At 40.9% G+C, this 16,999-nt stretch overlaps 5 non-coding genes across 5 annotated transcripts; all 5 read left to right on the forward strand.

Annotated features, from left to right (window-relative positions):
- The first annotated feature begins 2,791 nt into the window (after positions 1–2,791).
- LOC146858596 (small nucleolar RNA U3) lies at positions 2,792–3,007 on the forward strand. The gene has a single exon (XR_014980153.1). It is a non-coding gene; the product is annotated as a small nucleolar RNA U3 (small nucleolar RNA).
- Positions 3,008–6,168: 3,161 nt separating this feature from the next.
- Positions 6,169–6,384, forward strand: LOC146858597 (small nucleolar RNA U3). The gene has a single exon (XR_014980154.1). It is a non-coding gene; the product is annotated as a small nucleolar RNA U3 (small nucleolar RNA).
- A 3,161-nt stretch (positions 6,385–9,545) lies between these two features.
- LOC146858598 (small nucleolar RNA U3) lies at positions 9,546–9,761 on the forward strand. Its single transcript, XR_014980664.1, has one exon. It is a non-coding gene; the product is annotated as a small nucleolar RNA U3 (small nucleolar RNA).
- A 3,162-nt stretch (positions 9,762–12,923) lies between these two features.
- LOC146858599 (small nucleolar RNA U3) lies at positions 12,924–13,139 on the forward strand. Its single transcript, XR_014980513.1, has one exon. It is a non-coding gene; the product is annotated as a small nucleolar RNA U3 (small nucleolar RNA).
- A 3,163-nt stretch (positions 13,140–16,302) lies between these two features.
- LOC146858600 (small nucleolar RNA U3) lies at positions 16,303–16,518 on the forward strand. Its single transcript, XR_014980514.1, has one exon. It is a non-coding gene; the product is annotated as a small nucleolar RNA U3 (small nucleolar RNA).
- The last annotated feature ends 481 nt before the right edge of the window (positions 16,519–16,999 follow it).

The following is a 16,999-nucleotide window of genomic DNA, read 5'->3' on the forward strand; positions in this document are numbered from 1 at the left end:
TGCTAATGCTAGTTAGGCCGTTTAGAGTAAGAGGAAGCGTAACACCCTGGCTTCTTACAACTTACAAGGCTGCGGTGGATCTTAGACTGCTAAGGATGAAAAACTACTCCTTTGGTATTTGTTAAAGTTTTCACAGGAATTCGTGCGGTGCAAAGCAGAAGTAAGGGACTGCGTCTGTTTACTTTTCATTATAAAAGCTTGCGTGCTCAGCACAAAATCTTGCAGCTCCCAACAAGCCCCTGTGCAACCCTTAGTACATCAAGGGCTTGATGCATTCGAACTTTGGAATTTTGCAAGATCCATTGGGGGACAGAGGAGTTGCAACGATCGAATAATGGTCAGAACGAGCCACCTGCTCCAGCAAGTGCCATTTTTTTGGTTCTCCTGGTTCAAGTTAGAGTATTCTTATTTCATTGACGGGAATGTTGTGATATCAGTATAGACTTTCTGCCTCGGGTATCACATTGATTAAATGTTCTATCCCCTCGATATAGAAGCTCAGCTTTAACTTGAGTCTATAACTCAAACAGAGGGTATTTAATGACCATTGTAGCCCCCTGTAGCGTTGTCCTATGGTATTTTAGAACACTGGAAGATTGAGAGCCTCATGTAGAGAATCGGAATATCAGCTGGTTGTAAATAGTAAAATAAGCCCTGTGCCTTGAAAGTTCTATAGCTGTAATGGCTAGAACCCCAAATGCCACCATTTTGGATATCCACTATGCTGCGACACCTATGAAACGAGGTAGGTGGGCTGGCGCCAGGCCGTAAATTGTAGAAGTTTACAGTTTGGTGACAGGCCAGGTGAATACCCAGAGCCTTTGCCTCTTCTTGGCTTTGTAAGAGTCTGGGGCATCGCCCGACTGCTTTTCCAGCCATGGTCTGTTTTTACGTAAAAATTACAAAGTTGAGACCATATTGTGATAGCCTTTTAGCCTGCCCCAAGAGGCGATTTTCCTGGTCCCCTTTCTTGTGTTTGTCCAGTGCCTTCCACTTTAGTCTATCATGCTGAATTAAACTTTAGTTAGCTGCATAGATTGCAGCGTCAGGTTTTAATTATCTATCACTGATCTGCTGAGAGCTTAGCCAGGTGGCAGAAAAAATGCTCTTGTGATATCTTCCTGTAACCCTTGGACAGCTTGGCACAGAGTTATAAAACTCTTTGTCTTGATATGTTATGTAGAATCAAGATTGAAATAGTATTTGTAAGTGGCCCAAAGGTGTTGCAGAGAAGTTCTGATCTAAAAAGGAAGGGCACAGGCAGAGTTTAATTTTTGAAACAACTGTCTACTGTTGATGGCCGTTCCTTTCTTCATTTGAGGATATGCTGTAAAACGGAATTATATACTGAAAAGTTCAATTCCTGTTCTAATCAATATTAGATACAAAACGTTTCTGGCAAGTATTCACTTCCCAGTGTAAAAAGTCTTCTGTACACAAAACATAAACTATATTTTGGATACTTCTGTAGTGCTGAGACACCTAAAGGTCTTTTAGCTTTGAAAAGCTGCATGAATTCAAGCTGGGTGGTAGTACAAGTTGTTCATGTGAACGCTTTCTTAGATAGCCAGGCATTCAGGGCTCTTCTGAAAGTGATAGGTTCCGTTATCTCCCGTATGTGCTGCAAGAGGTTTTTCACTAAGTCTGGACCCCCGTCGAAGTTCATCGTCTGCTTAGAGTCTTACATGTGAACTGGGGAACAGTTAGGGGCATATCATCAAGCTGGTGATAAAAAATGATCGCCTAATTAGCAAGGTCACGCTAACGCGTGAAACCTTGCATTAGCGTCGGGATTCCTAACGCCCAGCTTTGCATCTCTAATGAGATGCAAAGTGGGCGTACCTGACCTGACATGACAGGAGAAATGTCGCTAAGCGACATTTCTCCTATCATCAAGGCCCACGCTATGAAGCATAGCGGCAGGAAAAGTAGCGATAACCCCTGTTATTGCTACTTTCCTTACGCCTGCTTCAGGACTGACTTAGCCATGGTATCCTATGTAAGGTGGATATCATGGCTAAGTTTGTGAGTCCCTATCAGCAAGCTAACGCCACACTTCGTGACATTATCGCTGGGTTTCCAGCGATAATCTCACGTTAGGCAGTTAGCGTTAGGATTTTTATCGTTTTTGAGATTAGCGTTGCTAATAGCACGTTATCTCAGCGATAATAATCCACGCTAGCCGGCGATAATTATCCTAGCGCTAAGTGCGCTTAGCGATAATTATCGCCGGTTGTTGCTGATATGCCCCTTAGTTTGTTTGGGGAAACTAATCAAAGATGTTGCGGTACATTTGATCTGTGGTGCAACTGTTCAAAATTTAAAGGTAGCTTGAATGCTACAACGTTTGTTTCCACGCTTGCAACCTTAGCAGGTCCCTTCTCGCTAGTGATCAGTGTCACTCTTTTGGCTGTTTGACAGATGCTAATCTGGACCAACTATTTGGATTAAAAATCATCTGTATGATCTTGTGGAACCTGCAGTTTTTTGAAGAATTTTCCAACTCTCCCTGTGGTACAGCATTGGGTCAGGAACAGGCAGGCTGAATTTGATTGGTTGCTGATTTAAAATATGTAAATTTATAAAGCAGTGTCTCACCAGGATCTATTGAGTAGGCTTTAATGTAAATAAAGGCGTATGCGTGTGCATCTGTGGAATATTATCTTGTGGAGTAAAAAATATGTTTATATTTATATGTTTTTATTTCCGTTGATGATGCCGATCCTTGTCTTACTGTAAGTAGGAAGGGTTTCCACCCTTTCTGTCTGTGTGAGCTATAAAGAATTTTGTTAAGACTATACTTTCAGGGATCATTTCTATAGTTTTTAACTGAGGAAATGTCTTTGAAAGTGTCTGGTCTTCGCTAACCACGAGGAAGAATTGTAGTTTTCTCTTTTGGGCGTGAAGTGAGTGAACAGTGTTGCATTCATGTAGCTGCTGTTTGCTATTGATGATCGTTCCTGTTCCTTTCAGGAGGATTGGAGAAAGAGAACACAAACTGAGTGGTTAGCTTTTATTTTTGGGTGTAAGAAAGTCTATCAGTTTCTAATTTCTTGTTTAGTTTGTCATTTCTTTTTTGATTTCTTTGGTTTCTTGTAACTTAACTGTTGAGTATATGAATACTTATTAGAAGCTGTTGAGCTTTCTTGGACTTGTGGTTTTTGCAAGAGGTTCTCTTTGAAAGGCACCTCTCACCATCAGTTGATAATTTGGTATGTTATTTATAAAAAAAGCTTTGTTTTTCGAACATGGATAGTAAAGAGTACATTTTAAATGGACTGTGCGTATGAGCTATTTGTAGAGCCTAGACTTCTGCAAGGCAACTACTGCTACTCAAAAGATTTATCACTCTTTCGAATAGACTGTTTAAAGAAACCTGCTAATGCTAGTTAGGCCGTTTAGAGTAAGAGGAAGCGTAACACCCTGGCTTCTTACAACTTACAAGGCTGCGGTGGATCTTAGACTGCTTAGGATGAAAAACTACTCCTTTGGTATTTGTTAAAGTTTTCACAGCTATTCGTGCGGTGCAAAGCAGAAGTAAGGGACTGCGTCTGTTTACTTTTCATTATAAAAGCTTGCGTGCTCAGCACAAAATCTTGCAGCTCCCAACAAGCCCCTGTGCAACCCTTAGTACATCAAGGGCTTGATGCATTCGAACTTTGGAATTTTGCAAGATCCATTGGGGGACAGAGGAGTTGCAACGATCGAATAATGGTCAGAACGAGCCACCTGCTCCAGCAAGTGCCATTTTTTTGGTTCTCCTGGTTCAAGTTAGAGTATTCTTACTTCATTGACGGGAATGTTGTGATATCAGTATAGACTTTCTGCCTCGGGTATCACATTGATTAAATGTTCTATCCCCTCGATATAGAAGCTCAGCTTCAACTTGAGTCTATAACTCAAACAGAGGGTATTTAATGACCATTGTAGCCCCCTGTAGCGTTGTCCTATGGTATTTTAGAACACTGGAAGATTGAGAGCCTCATGTAGAGAATCGGAATATCAGCTGGTTGTAAATAGTAAAATAAGCCCTGTGCCTTGAAAGTTCTATAGCTGTAATGGCTAGAACCCCAAATGCCACCATTTTGGATATCCACTATGCTGCGACACCTATGAAACGAGGTAGGTGGGCTGGCGCCAGGCCGTAAATTGTAGAAGTTTACAGTTTGGTGACAGGCCAGGTGAATACCCAGAGCCTTTGCCTCTTCTTGGCTTTGTAAGAGTCTGGGGCATCGCCCGACTGTTTTTCCAGCCATGGTCTGTTTTTACGTAAAAATTACAAAGTTGAGACCATATTGTGATAGCCTTTTAGCCTGCCCCAAGAGGCGATTTTCCTGGTCCCCTTTCTTGTGTTTGTCCAGTGCCTTCAACTTTAGTCTATCATGCTGAATTAAACTTTAGTTAGCTGCAGAGATTGCAGTGTCAGGTTTTAATTATCTATCACTGATCTGCTGAGAGCTTAGCCAGGTGGCAGAAAAAATGCTCTTGTGATATCTTCCTGTAACCCTTGGACAGCTTGGCATAGAGTTATAAAACTCTTTGTCTTGATATGTTATGTAGAGTCAAGATTGAAATAGTATTTGTAAGTGGCCCAAAGGTGTTGCAGATAAGTTCTGATCTAAAAAGGAAGGGCACAGGCAGAGTTTAATTTTTGAAACAACTGTCTACTGTTGATGGCCGTTCCTTTCTTCATTTGAGGATATGCTGTAAAACGGAATTATATACTGAAAAGTTCAATTCCTGTTCTAATCAATATTAGATACAAAACGTTTCTGGCAAGTATTCACTTCCCAGTGTAAAAAGTCTTCTGTACACAAAACATAAACTATATTTTGGATACTTCTGTAGTGCTGAGACACCTAAAGGTCTTTTAGCTTTGAAAAGCTGCATGAATTCAAGCTGGGTGGTAGTACAAGTTGTTCATGTGAACGCTTTCTTAGATAGCCAGGCATTCAGGGCTCTTCTGAAAGTGATAGGTTCCGTTATCTCCCGTATGTGCTGCAAGAGGTTTTTCACTAAGTCTGGACCCCCGTCGAAGTTCATCGTCTGCTTAGAGTCTTACATGTGAACTGGGGAACAGTTAGGGGCATATCATCAAGCTGGTGATAAAAAATGATCGCCTAGTTATCAAGGTCACGCTAACGCGTGAAACCTTGCATTAGCGTCGGGATTCCTAACGCCCAGCTTTGCATCTCTAATGAGATGCAAAGTGGGCGTACCTGACCTGACATGACAGGAGAAATGTCGCTAAGCGACATTTCTCCTATCATCAAGGCCCACGCTATGAAGCATAGCGGCAGGAAAAGTAGCGATAACCCCTGTTATTGCTACTTTCCTTACGCCTGCTTCAGGACTGACTTAGCCATGGTATCCTATGTAAGGTGGATATCATGGCTAAGTTTGTGAGTCCCTATCAGCAAGCTAACGCCACACTTCGTGACATTATCGCTGGGTTTCCAGCGATAATCTCACGTTAGGCAGTTAGCGTTAGGATTTTTATCGTTTTTGAGATAAGCGTTGCTAATAGCACGTTATCTCAGCGATAATAATCCACGCTAGCCGGCGATAATTATCCTAGCGCTAAGTGCGCTTAGCGATAATTATCGCCGGTTGTTGCTGATATGCCCCTTAGTTTGTTTGGGGAAACTAATCAAAGATGTTGCCGTACATTTGATCTGTGGTGCAACTGTTCAAAATTTAAAGGTAGCTTGAATGCTACAACGTTTGTTTCCACGCTTGCAACCTTAGCAGGTCCCTTCTCGCTAGTGATCAGTGTCACTCTTTTGGCTGTTTGACAGATGCTAATCTGGACCAACTATTTGGATTAAAAATCATCTGTATGATCTTGTGGAACCTGCAGTTTTTTGAAGAATTTTCCAACTCTCCCTGTGGTACAGCATTGGGTCAGGAACAGGCAGGCTGAATTTGATTGGTTGCTGATTTAAAATATGTAAATTTATAAAGCAGTGTCTCACCAGGATCTATTGAGTAGGCTTTAATGTAAATAAAGGCGTATGCGTGTGCATCTGTGGAATATTATCTTGTGGAGTAAAAAATATGTTTATATTTATATGTTTTTATTTCCGTTGATGATGCCGATCCTTGTCTTACTGTAAGTAGGAAGGGTTTCCACCCTTTCTGTCTGTGTGAGCTATAAAGAATTTTGTTAAGACTATACTTTCAGGGATCATTTCTATAGTTTTTAACTGAGGAAATGTCTTTGAAAGTGTCTGGTCTTCGCTAACCACGAGGAAGAATTGTAGTTTTCTCTTTTGGGCGTGAAGTGAGTGAACAGTGTTGCATTCATGTAGCTGCTGTTTGCTATTGATGATCGTTCCTGTTCCTTTCAGGAGGATTGGAGAAAGAGAACACAAACTGAGTGGTTAGCTTTTATTTTTGGGTGTAAGAAAGTCTATCAGTTTCTAATTTCTTGTTTAGTTTGTCATTTCTTTTTTGATTTCTTTGGTTTCTTGTAACTTAACTGTTGAGTATATGAATACTTATTAGAAGCTGTTGAGCTTTCTTGGACTTGTGGTTTTTGCAAGAGGTTCTCTTTGAAAGGCACCTCTCACCATCAGTTGATAATTTGGTATGTTATTTATAAAAAAAGCTTTGTTTTTCGAACATGGATAGTAAAGAGTACATTTTAAATGGACTGTGCGTATGAGCTATTTGTAGAGCCTAGACTTCTGCAAGGCAACTACTGCTACTCAAAAGATTTATCACTCTTTCGAATAGACTGTTTAAAGAAACCTGCTAATGCTAGTTAGGCCGTTTAGAGTAAGAGGAAGCGTAACACCCTGGCTTCTTACAACTTACAAGGCTGCGGTGGATCTTAGACTGCTTAGGATGAAAAACTACTCCTTTGGTATTTGTTAAAGTTTTCACAGCTATTCGTGCGGTGCAAAGCAGAAGTAAGGGACTGCGTCTGTTTACTTTTCATTATAAAAGCTTGCGTGCTCAGCACAAAATCTTGCAGCTCCCAACAAGCCCCTGTGCAACCCTTAGTACATCAAGGGCTTGATGCATTCGAACTTTGGAATTTTGCAAGATCCATTGGGGGACAGAGGAGTTGCAACGATCGAATAATGGTCAGAACGAGCCACCTGCTCCAGCAAGTGCCATTTTTTTGGTTCTCCTGGTTCAAGTTAGAGTATTCTTACTTCATTGACGGGAATGTTGTGATATCAGTATAGACTTTCTGCCTCGGGTATCACATTGATTAAATGTTCTATCCCCTCGATATAGAAGCTCAGCTTTAACTTGAGTCTATAACTCAAACAGAGGGTATTTAATGACCATTGTAGCCCCCTGTAGCGTTGTCCTATGGTATTTTAGAACACTGGAAGATTGAGAGCCTCATGTAGAGAATCGGAATATCAGCTGGTTGTAAATAGTAAAATAAGCCCTGTGCCTTGAAAGTTCTATAGCTGTAATGGCTAGAACCCCAAATGCCACCATTTTGGATATCCACTATGCTGCGACACCTATGAAACGAGGTAGGTGGGCTGGCGCCAGGCCGTAAATTGTAGAAGTTTACAGTTTGGTGACAGGCCAGGTGAATACCCAGAGCCTTTGCCTCTTCTTGGCTTTGTAAGAGTCTGGGGCATCGCCCGACTGTTTTTCCAGCCATGGTCTGTTTTTACGTAAAAATTACAAAGTTGAGACCATATTGTGATAGCCTTTTAGCCTGCCCCAAGAGGCGATTTTCCTGGTCCCCTTTCTTGTGTTTGTCCAGTGCCTTCAACTTTAGTCTATCATGCTGAATTAAACTTTAGTTAGCTGCAGAGATTGCAGTGTCAGGTTTTAATTATCTATCACTGATCTGCTGAGAGCTTAGCCAGGTGGCAGAAAAAATGCTCTTGTGATATCTTCCTGTAACCCTTGGACAGCTTGGCATAGAGTTATAAAACTCTTTGTCTTGATATGTTATGTAGAGTCAAGATTGAAATAGTATTTGTAAGTGGCCCAAAGGTGTTGCAGATAAGTTCTGATCTAAAAAGGAAGGGCACAGGCAGAGTTTAATTTTTGAAACAACTGTCTACTGTTGATGGCCGTTCCTTTCTTCATTTGAGGATATGCTGTAAAACCGAATTATATACTGAAAAGTTCAATTCCTGTTCTAATCAATATTAGATACAAAACGTTTCTGGCAAGTATTCACTTCCCAGTGTAAAAAGTCTTCTGTACACAAAACATAAACTATATTTTGGATACTTCTGTAGTGCTGAGACACCTAAAGGTCTTTTAGCTTTGAAAAGCTGCATGAATTCAAGCTGGGTGGTAGTACAAGTTGTTCATGTGAACGCTTTCTTAGATAGCCAGGCATTCAGGGCTCTTCTGAAAGTGATAGGTTCCGTTATCTCCCGTATGTGCTGCAAGAGGTTTTTCACTAAGTCTGGACCCCCGTCGAAGTTCATCGTCTGCTTAGAGTCTTACATGTGAACTGGGGAACAGTTAGGGGCATATCATCAAGCTGGTGATAAAAAATGATCGCCTAATTAGCAAGGTCACGCTAACGCGTGAAACCTTGCATTAGCGTCGGGATTCCTAACGCCCAGCTTTGCATCTCTAATGAGATGCAAAGTGGGCGTACCTGACCTGACATGACAGGAGAAATGTCGCTAAGCGACATTTCTCCTATCATCAAGGCCCACGCTATGAAGCATAGCGGCAGGAAAAGTAGCGATAACCCCTGTTATTGCTACTTTCCTTACGCCTGCTTCAGGACTGACTTAGCCATGGTATCCTATGTAAGGTGGATATCATGGCTAAGTTTGTGAGTCCCTATCAGCAAGCTAACGCCACACTTCGTGACATTATCGCTGGGTTTCCAGCGATAATCTCACGTTAGGCAGTTAGCGTTAGGATTTTTATCGTTTTTGAGATAAGCGTTGCTAATAGCACGTTATCTCAGCGATAATAATCCACGCTAGCCGGCGATAATTATCCTAGCGCTAAGTGCGCTTAGCGATAATTATCGCCGGTTGTTGCTGATATGCCCCTTAGTTTGTTTGGGGAAACTAATCAAAGATGTTGCCGTACATTTGATCTGTGGTGCAACTGTTCAAAATTTAAAGGTAGCTTGAATGCTACAACGTTTGTTTCCACGCTTGCAACCTTAGCAGGTCCCTTCTCGCTAGTGATCAGTGTCACTCTTTTGGCTGTTTGACAGATGCTAATCTGGACCAACTATTTGGATTAAAAATCATCTGTATGATCTTGTGGAACCTGCAGTTTTTTGAAGAATTTTCCAACTCTCCCTGTGGTACAGCATTGGGTCAGGAACAGGCAGGCTGAATTTGATTGGTTGCTGATTTAAAATATGTAAATTTATAAAGCAGTGTCTCACCAGGATCTATTGAGTAGGCTTTAATGTAAATAAAGGCGTATGCGTGTGCATCTGTGGAATATTATCTTGTGGAGTAAAAAATATGTTTATATTTATATGTTTTTATTTCCGTTGATGATGCCGAACCTTGTCTTACTGTAAGTAGGAAGGGTTTCCACCCTTTCTGTCTGTGTGAGCTATAAAGAATTTTGTTTAGACTATACTTTCAGGGATCATTTCTATAGTTTTTAACTGAGGAAATGTTTTTGATAGTGTCTGGTCTTCGCCAACCACGAGGAAGAATTGTAGTTTTCTCTTTTGGGCGTGAAGTGAGTGAACAGTGTTGCATTCATGTAGCTGCTGTTTGCTATTGATGATCGTTCCTGTTCCTTTCAGGAGGATTGGAGAAAGAGAACACAAACTGAGTGGTTAGCTTTTATTTTTGGGTGTAAGAAAGTCTATCAGTTTCTAATTTCTTGTTTAGTTTGTCATTTCTTTTTTGATTTCTTTGGTTTCTTGTAACTTAACTGTTGAGTATATGAATACTTATTAGAAGCTGTTGAGCTTTCTTGGACTTGTGGTTTTTGCAAGAGGTTCTCTTTGAAAGGCACCTCTCACCATCAGTTGATAATTTGGTATGTTATTTATAAAAAAAGCTTTGTTTTTCGAACATGGATAGTAAAGAGTACATTTTAAATGGACTGTGCGTATGAGCTATTTGTAGAGCCTAGACTTCTGCAAGGCAACTACTGCTACTCAAAAGATTTATCACTCTTTCGAATAGACTGTTTAAAGAGACCTGCTAATGCTAGTTAGGCCGTTTAGAGTAAGAGGAAGCGTAACACCCTGGCTTCTTACAACTTACAAGGCTGCGGTGGATCTTAGACTGCTAAGGATGAAAAACTACTCCTTTGGTATTTGTTAAAGTTTTCACAGGAATTCGTGCGGTGCAAAGCAGAAGTAAGGGACTGCGTCTGTTTACTTTTCATTATAAAAGCTTGCGTGCTCAGCACAAAATCTTGCAGCTCCCAACAAGCCCCTGTGCAACCCTTAGTACATCAAGGGCTTGATGCATTCGAACTTTGGAATTTTGCAAGATCCATTGGGGGACAGAGGAGTTGCAACGATCGAATAATGGTCAGAACGAGCCACCTGCTCCAGCAAGTGCCATTTTTTTGGTTCTCCTGGTTCAAGTTAGAGTATTCTTACTTCATTGACGGGAATGTTGTGATATCAGTATAGACTTTCTGCCTCGGGTATCACATTGATTAAATGTTCTATCCCCTCGATATAGAAGCTCAGCTTTAACTTGAGTCTATAACTCAAACAGAGGGTATTTAATGACCATTGTAGCCCCCTGTAGCGTTGTCCTATGGTATTTTAGAACACTGGAAGATTGAGAGCCTCATGTAGAGAATCGGAATATCAGCTGGTTGTAAATAGTAAAATAAGCCCTGTGCCTTGAAAGTTCTATAGCTGTAATGGCTACTACCCCAAATGCCACCATTTTGGATATCCACTATGCTGCGACACCTATGAAACGAGGTAGGTGGGCTGGCGCCAGGCCGTAAATTGTAGAAGTTTACAGTTTGGTGACAGGCCAGGTGAATACCCAGAGCCTTTGCCTCTTCTTGGCTTTGTAAGAGTCTGGGGCATCGCCCGACTGCTTTTCCAGCCATGGTCTGTTTTTACGTAAAAATTACAAAGTTGAGACCATATTGTGATAGCCTTTTAGCCTGCCCCAAGAGGCGATTTTCCTGGTCCCCTTTCTTGTGTTTGTCCAGTGCCTTCAACTTTAGTCTATCATGCTGAATTAAACTTTAGTTAGCTGCATAGATTGCAGCGTCAGGTTTTAATTATCTATCACTGATCTGCTGAGAGCTTAGCCAGGTGGCAGAAAAAATGCTCTTGTGATATCTTCCTGTAACCCTTGGACAGCTTGGCATAGAGTTATAAAACTCTTTGTCTTGATATGTTATATAGAATCAAGATTGAAATAGTATTTGTAAGTGGCCCAAAGGTGTTGCAGATAAGTTCTGATCTAAAAAGGAAGGGCACAGGCAGAGTTTAATTTTTGAAACAACTGTCTACTGTTGATGGCCGTTCCTTTCTTCATTTGAGGATATGCTGTAAAACGGAATTATATACTGAAAAGTTCAATTCCTGTTCTAATCAATATTAGATACAAAACGTTTCTGGCAAGTATTCACTTCCCAGTGTAAAAAGTCTTCTGTACACAAAACATAAACTATATTTTGGATACTTCTGTAGTGCTGAGACACCTAAAGGTCTTTTAGCTTTGAAAAGCTGCATGAATTCAAGCTGGGTGGTAGTACAAGTTGTTCATGTGAACGCTTTCTTAGATAGCCAGGCATTCAGGGCTCTTCTGAAAGTGATAGGTTCCGTTATCTCCCGTATGTGCTGCAAGAGGTTTTTCACTAAGTCTGGACCCCCGTCGAAGTTCATCGTCTGCTTAGAGTCTTACATGTGAACTGGGGAACAGTTAGGGGCATATCATCAAGCTGGTGATAAAAAATGATCGCCTAATTAGCAAGGTCACGCTAACGCGTGAAACCTTGCATTAGCGTCGGGATTCCTAACGCCCAGCTTTGCATCTCTAATGAGATGCAAAGTGGGCTTACCTGACCTGACATGACAGGAGAAATGTCGCTAAGCGACATTTCTCCTATCATCAAGGCCCACGCTATGAAGCATAGCGGCAGGAAAAGTAGCGATAACCCCTGTTATTGCTACTTTCCTTACGCCTGCTTCAGGACTGACTTAGCCATGGTATCCTATGTAAGGTGGATATCATGGCTAAGTTTGTGAGTCCCTATCAGCAAGCTAACGCCACACTTCGTGACATTATCGCTGGGTTTCCAGCGATTATCTCAAGTTAGGCAGTTAGCGTTAGGATTTTTATCGTTTTTGAGATAAGCGTTGCTAATAGCACGTTATCTCAGCGATAATAATCCACGCTAGCCGGCGATAATTATCCTAGCGCTAAGTGCGCTTAGCGATAATTATCGCCGGTTGTTGCTGATATTGCCCCTTAGTTTGTTTGGGGAAACTAATCAAAGATGTTGCCGTACATTTGATCTGTGGTGCAACTGTTCAAAATTTAAAGGTAGCTTGAATGCTACAACGTTTGTTTCCACGCTTGCAACCTTAGCAGGTCCCTTCTCGCTAGTGATCAGTGTCACTCTTTTGGCTGTTTGACAGATGCTAATCTGGACCAACTATTTGGATTAAAAATCATCTGTATGATCTTGTGGAACCTGCAGTTTTTTGAAGAATTTTCCAACTCTCCCTGTGGTACAGCATTGGGTCAGGAACAGGCAGGCTGAATTTGATTGGTTGCTGATTTAAAATATGCAAATTTATAAAGCAGTGTCTCACCAGGATCTATTGAGTAGGCTTTAATGTAAATAAAGGCGTATGCGTGTGCATCTGTGGAATATTATCTTGTGGAGTAAAAAATATGTTTATATTTATATGTTTTTATTTCCGTTGATGATGCCGAACCTTGTCTTACTGTAAGTAGGAAGGGTTTCCACCCTTTCTGTCTGTGTGAGCTATAAAGAATTTTGTTAAGACTATACTTTCAGGGATCATTTCTATAGTTTTTAACTGAAGAAATGTGTTTGAAAGTGTCTTGTCTTTGCTAACCACGAGGAAGAATTGTAGTTTTCTCTTTTGGGCGTGAAGTGAGTGAACAGTGTTGCATTCATGTAGCTGCTGTTTGCTATTGATGATCGTTCCTGTTCCTTTCAGGAGGATTGGAGGAAGAGAACACAAACTGAGTGGTTAGCTTTTATTTTTGGGTGTAAGAAAGTCTATCAGTTTCTAATTTCTTTTTTAGTTTGTCATTTCTTTTTTGATTTCTTTGGTTTCTTGTAACTTAACTGTTGAGTATATGAATACTTATTAGAAGCTGTTGAGCTTTCTTGGACTTGTGGTTTTTGCAAGAGGTTCTCTTTGAAAGGCACCTCTCACCATCAGTTGATAATTTGGTATGTTATTTATAAAAAAAAGCTTTGTGTTTCGAACATGGATAGTAAAGAGTACATTTTAAATGGACTGTGTGTATGAGCTATTTGTAGAGCCTAGACTTCTGCAAGGCAACTACTGCTATTCAAAAGATTTATCACTCTTTCGAATAGACTGTTTAAAGAAACCTGCTAATGCTAGTTAGGCCGTTTAGAGTAAGAGGAAGCGTAACACCCTGGCTTCTTACAACTTACAAGGCTGCGGTGGATCTTAGACTGCTAAGGATGAAAAACTACTCCTTTGGTATTTGTTAAAGTTTTCACAGGAATTCGTGCGGTGCAAAGCAGAAGTAAGGGACTGCGTCTGTTTACTTTTCATTATAAAAGCTTGCGTGCTCAGCACAAAATCTTGCAGCTCCCAACAAGCCCCTGTGCAACCCTTAGTACATCAAGGGCTTGATGCATTCGAACTTTGGAATTTTGCAAGATCCATTGGGGGACAGAGGAGTTGCAACGATCGAATAATGGTCAGAACGAGCCACCTGCTCCAGCAAGTGCCATTTTTTTGGTTCTCCTGGTTCAAGTTAGAGTATTCTTACTTCATTGACGGGAATGTTGTGATATCAGTATAGACTTTCTGCCTCGGGTATCACATTGATTAAATGTTCTATCCCCTCGATATAGAAGCTCAGCTTTAACTTGAGTCTATAACTCAAACAGAGGGTATTTAATGACCATTGTAGCCCCCTGTAGCGTTGTCCTATGGTATTTTAGAACACTGGAAGATTGAGAGCCTCATGTAGAGAATCGGAATATCAGCTGGTTGTAAATAGTAAAATAAGCCCTGTGCCTTGAAAGTTCTATAGCTGTAATGGCTACTACCCCAAATGCCACCATTTTGGATATCCACTATGCTGCGACACCTATGAAACGAGGTAGGTGGGCTGGCGCCAGGCCGTAAATTGTAGAAGTTTACAGTTTGGTGACAGGCCAGGTGAATACCCAGAGCCTTTGCCTCTTCTTGGCTTTGTAAGAGTCTGGGGCATCGCCCGACTGCTTTTCCAGCCATGGTCTGTTTTTACGTAAAAATTACAAAGTTGAGACCATATTGTGATAGCCTTTTAGCCTGCCCCAAGAGGCGATTTTCCTGGTCCCCTTTCTTGTGTTTGTCCAGTGCCTTCAACTTTAGTCTATCATGCTGAATTAAACTTTAGTTAGCTGCATAGATTGCAGCGTCAGGTTTTAATTATCTATCACTGATCTGCTGAGAGCTTAGCCAGGTGGCAGAAAAAATGCTCTTGTGATATCTTCCTGTAACCCTTGGACAGCTTGGCATAGAGTTATAAAACTCTTTGTCTTGATATGTTATATAGAATCAAGATTGAAATAGTATTTGTAAGTGGCCCAAAGGTGTTGCAGATAAGTTCTGATCTAAAAAGGAAGGGCACAGGCAGAGTTTAATTTTTGAAACAACTGTCTACTGTTGATGGCCGTTCCTTTCTTCATTTGAGGATATGCTGTAAAACGGAATTATATACTGAAAAGTTCAATTCCTGTTCTAATCAATATTAGATACAAAACGTTTCTGGCAAGTATTCACTTCCCAGTGTAAAAAGTCTTCTGTACACAAAACATAAACTATATTTTGGATACTTCTGTAGTGCTGAGACACCTAAAGGTCTTTTAGCTTTGAAAAGCTGCATGAATTCAAGCTGGGTGGTAGTACAAGTTGTTCATGTGAACGCTTTCTTAGATAGCCAGGCATTCAGGGCTCTTCTGAAAGTGATAGGTTCCGTTATCTCCCGTATGTGCTGCAAGAGGTTTTTCACTAAGTCTGGACCCCCGTCGAAGTTCATCGTCTGCTTAGAGTCTTACATGTGAACTGGGGAACAGTTAGGGGCATATCATCAAGCTGGTGATAAAAAATGATCGCCTAATTAGCAAGGTCACGCTAACGCGTGAAACCTTGCATTAGCGTCGGGATTCCTAACGCCCAGCTTTGCATCTCTAATGAGATGCAAAGTGGGCTTACCTGACCTGACATGACAGGAGAAATGTCGCTAAGCGACATTTCTCCTATCATCAAGGCCCACGCTATGAAGCATAGCGGCAGGAAAAGTAGCGATAACCCCTGTTATTGCTACTTTCCTTACGCCTGCTTCAGGACTGACTTAGCCATGGTATCCTATGTAAGGTGGATATCATGGCTAAGTTTGTGAGTCCCTATCAGCAAGCTAACGCCACACTTCGTGACATTATCGCTGGGTTTCCAGCGATTATCTCAAGTTAGGCAGTTAGCGTTAGGATTTTTATCGTTTTTGAGATAAGCGTTGCTAATAGCACGTTATCTCAGCGATAATAATCCACGCTAGCCGGCGATAATTATCCTAGCGCTAAGTGCGCTTAGCGATAATTATCGCCGGTTGTTGCTGATATTGCCCCTTAGTTTGTTTGGGGAAACTAATCAAAGATGTTGCCGTACATTTGATCTGTGGTGCAACTGTTCAAAATTTAAAGGTAGCTTGAATGCTACAACGTTTGTTTCCACGCTTGCAACCTTAGCAGGTCCCTTCTCGCTAGTGATCAGTGTCACTCTTTTGGCTGTTTGACAGATGCTAATCTGGACCAACTATTTGGATTAAAAATCATCTGTATGATCTTGTGGAACCTGCAGTTTTTTGAAGAATTTTCCAACTCTCCCTGTGGTACAGCATTGGGTCAGGAACAGGCAGGCTGAATTTGATTGGTTGCTGATTTAAAATATGCAAATTTATAAAGCAGTGTCTCACCAGGATCTATTGAGTAGGCTTTAATGTAAATAAAGGCGTATGCGTGTGCATCTGTGGAATATTATCTTGTGGAGTAAAAAATATGTTTATATTTATATGTTTTTATTTCCGTTGATGATGCCGAACCTTGTCTTACTGTAAGTAGGAAGGGTTTCCACCCTTTCTGTCTGTGTGAGCTATAAAGAATTTTGTTAAGACTATACTTTCAGGGATCATTTCTATAGTTTTTAACTGAAGAAATGTGTTTGAAAGTGTCTTGTCTTTGCTAACCACGAGGAAGAATTGTAGTTTTCTCTTTTGGGCGTGAAGTGAGTGAACAGTGTTGCATTCATGTAGCTGCTGTTTGCTATTGATGATCGTTCCTGTTCCTTTCAGGAGGATTGGAGGAAGAGAACACAAACTGAGTGGTTAGCTTTTATTTTTGGGTGTAAGAAAGTCTATCAGTTTCTAATTTCTTTTTTAGTTTGTCATTTCTTTTTTGATTTCTTTGGTTTCTTGTAACTTAACTGTTGAGTATATGAATACTTATTAGAAGCTGTTGAGCTTTCTTGGACTTGTGGTTTTTGCAAGAGGTTCTCTTTGAAAGGCACCTCTCACCATCAGTTTATAATTTGGTATGTTATTTATAAAAAAAAGCTTTGTGTTTCGAACATGGATAGTAAAGAGTACATTTTAAATGGACTGTGTGTATGAGCTATTTGTAGAGCCTAGACTTCTGCAAGGCAACTACTGCTATTCAAAAGATTTATCACTCTTTCGAATAGACTGTTTAAAGAAACCTGCTAATGCTAGTTAGGCCGTTTAGAGTAAGAGGAAGCGTAACACCCTGGCTTCTTACAACTTACAAGGCTGCGGTGGATCTTAGACTGCTAAGGATGAAAAACTACTCC

This window comes from Triturus cristatus, chromosome 3_2 (assembly GCF_964204655.1).
Source record: "Triturus cristatus chromosome 3_2, aTriCri1.1, whole genome shotgun sequence".
Lineage (NCBI taxonomy): Eukaryota > Metazoa > Chordata > Amphibia > Caudata > Salamandridae > Triturus > Triturus cristatus.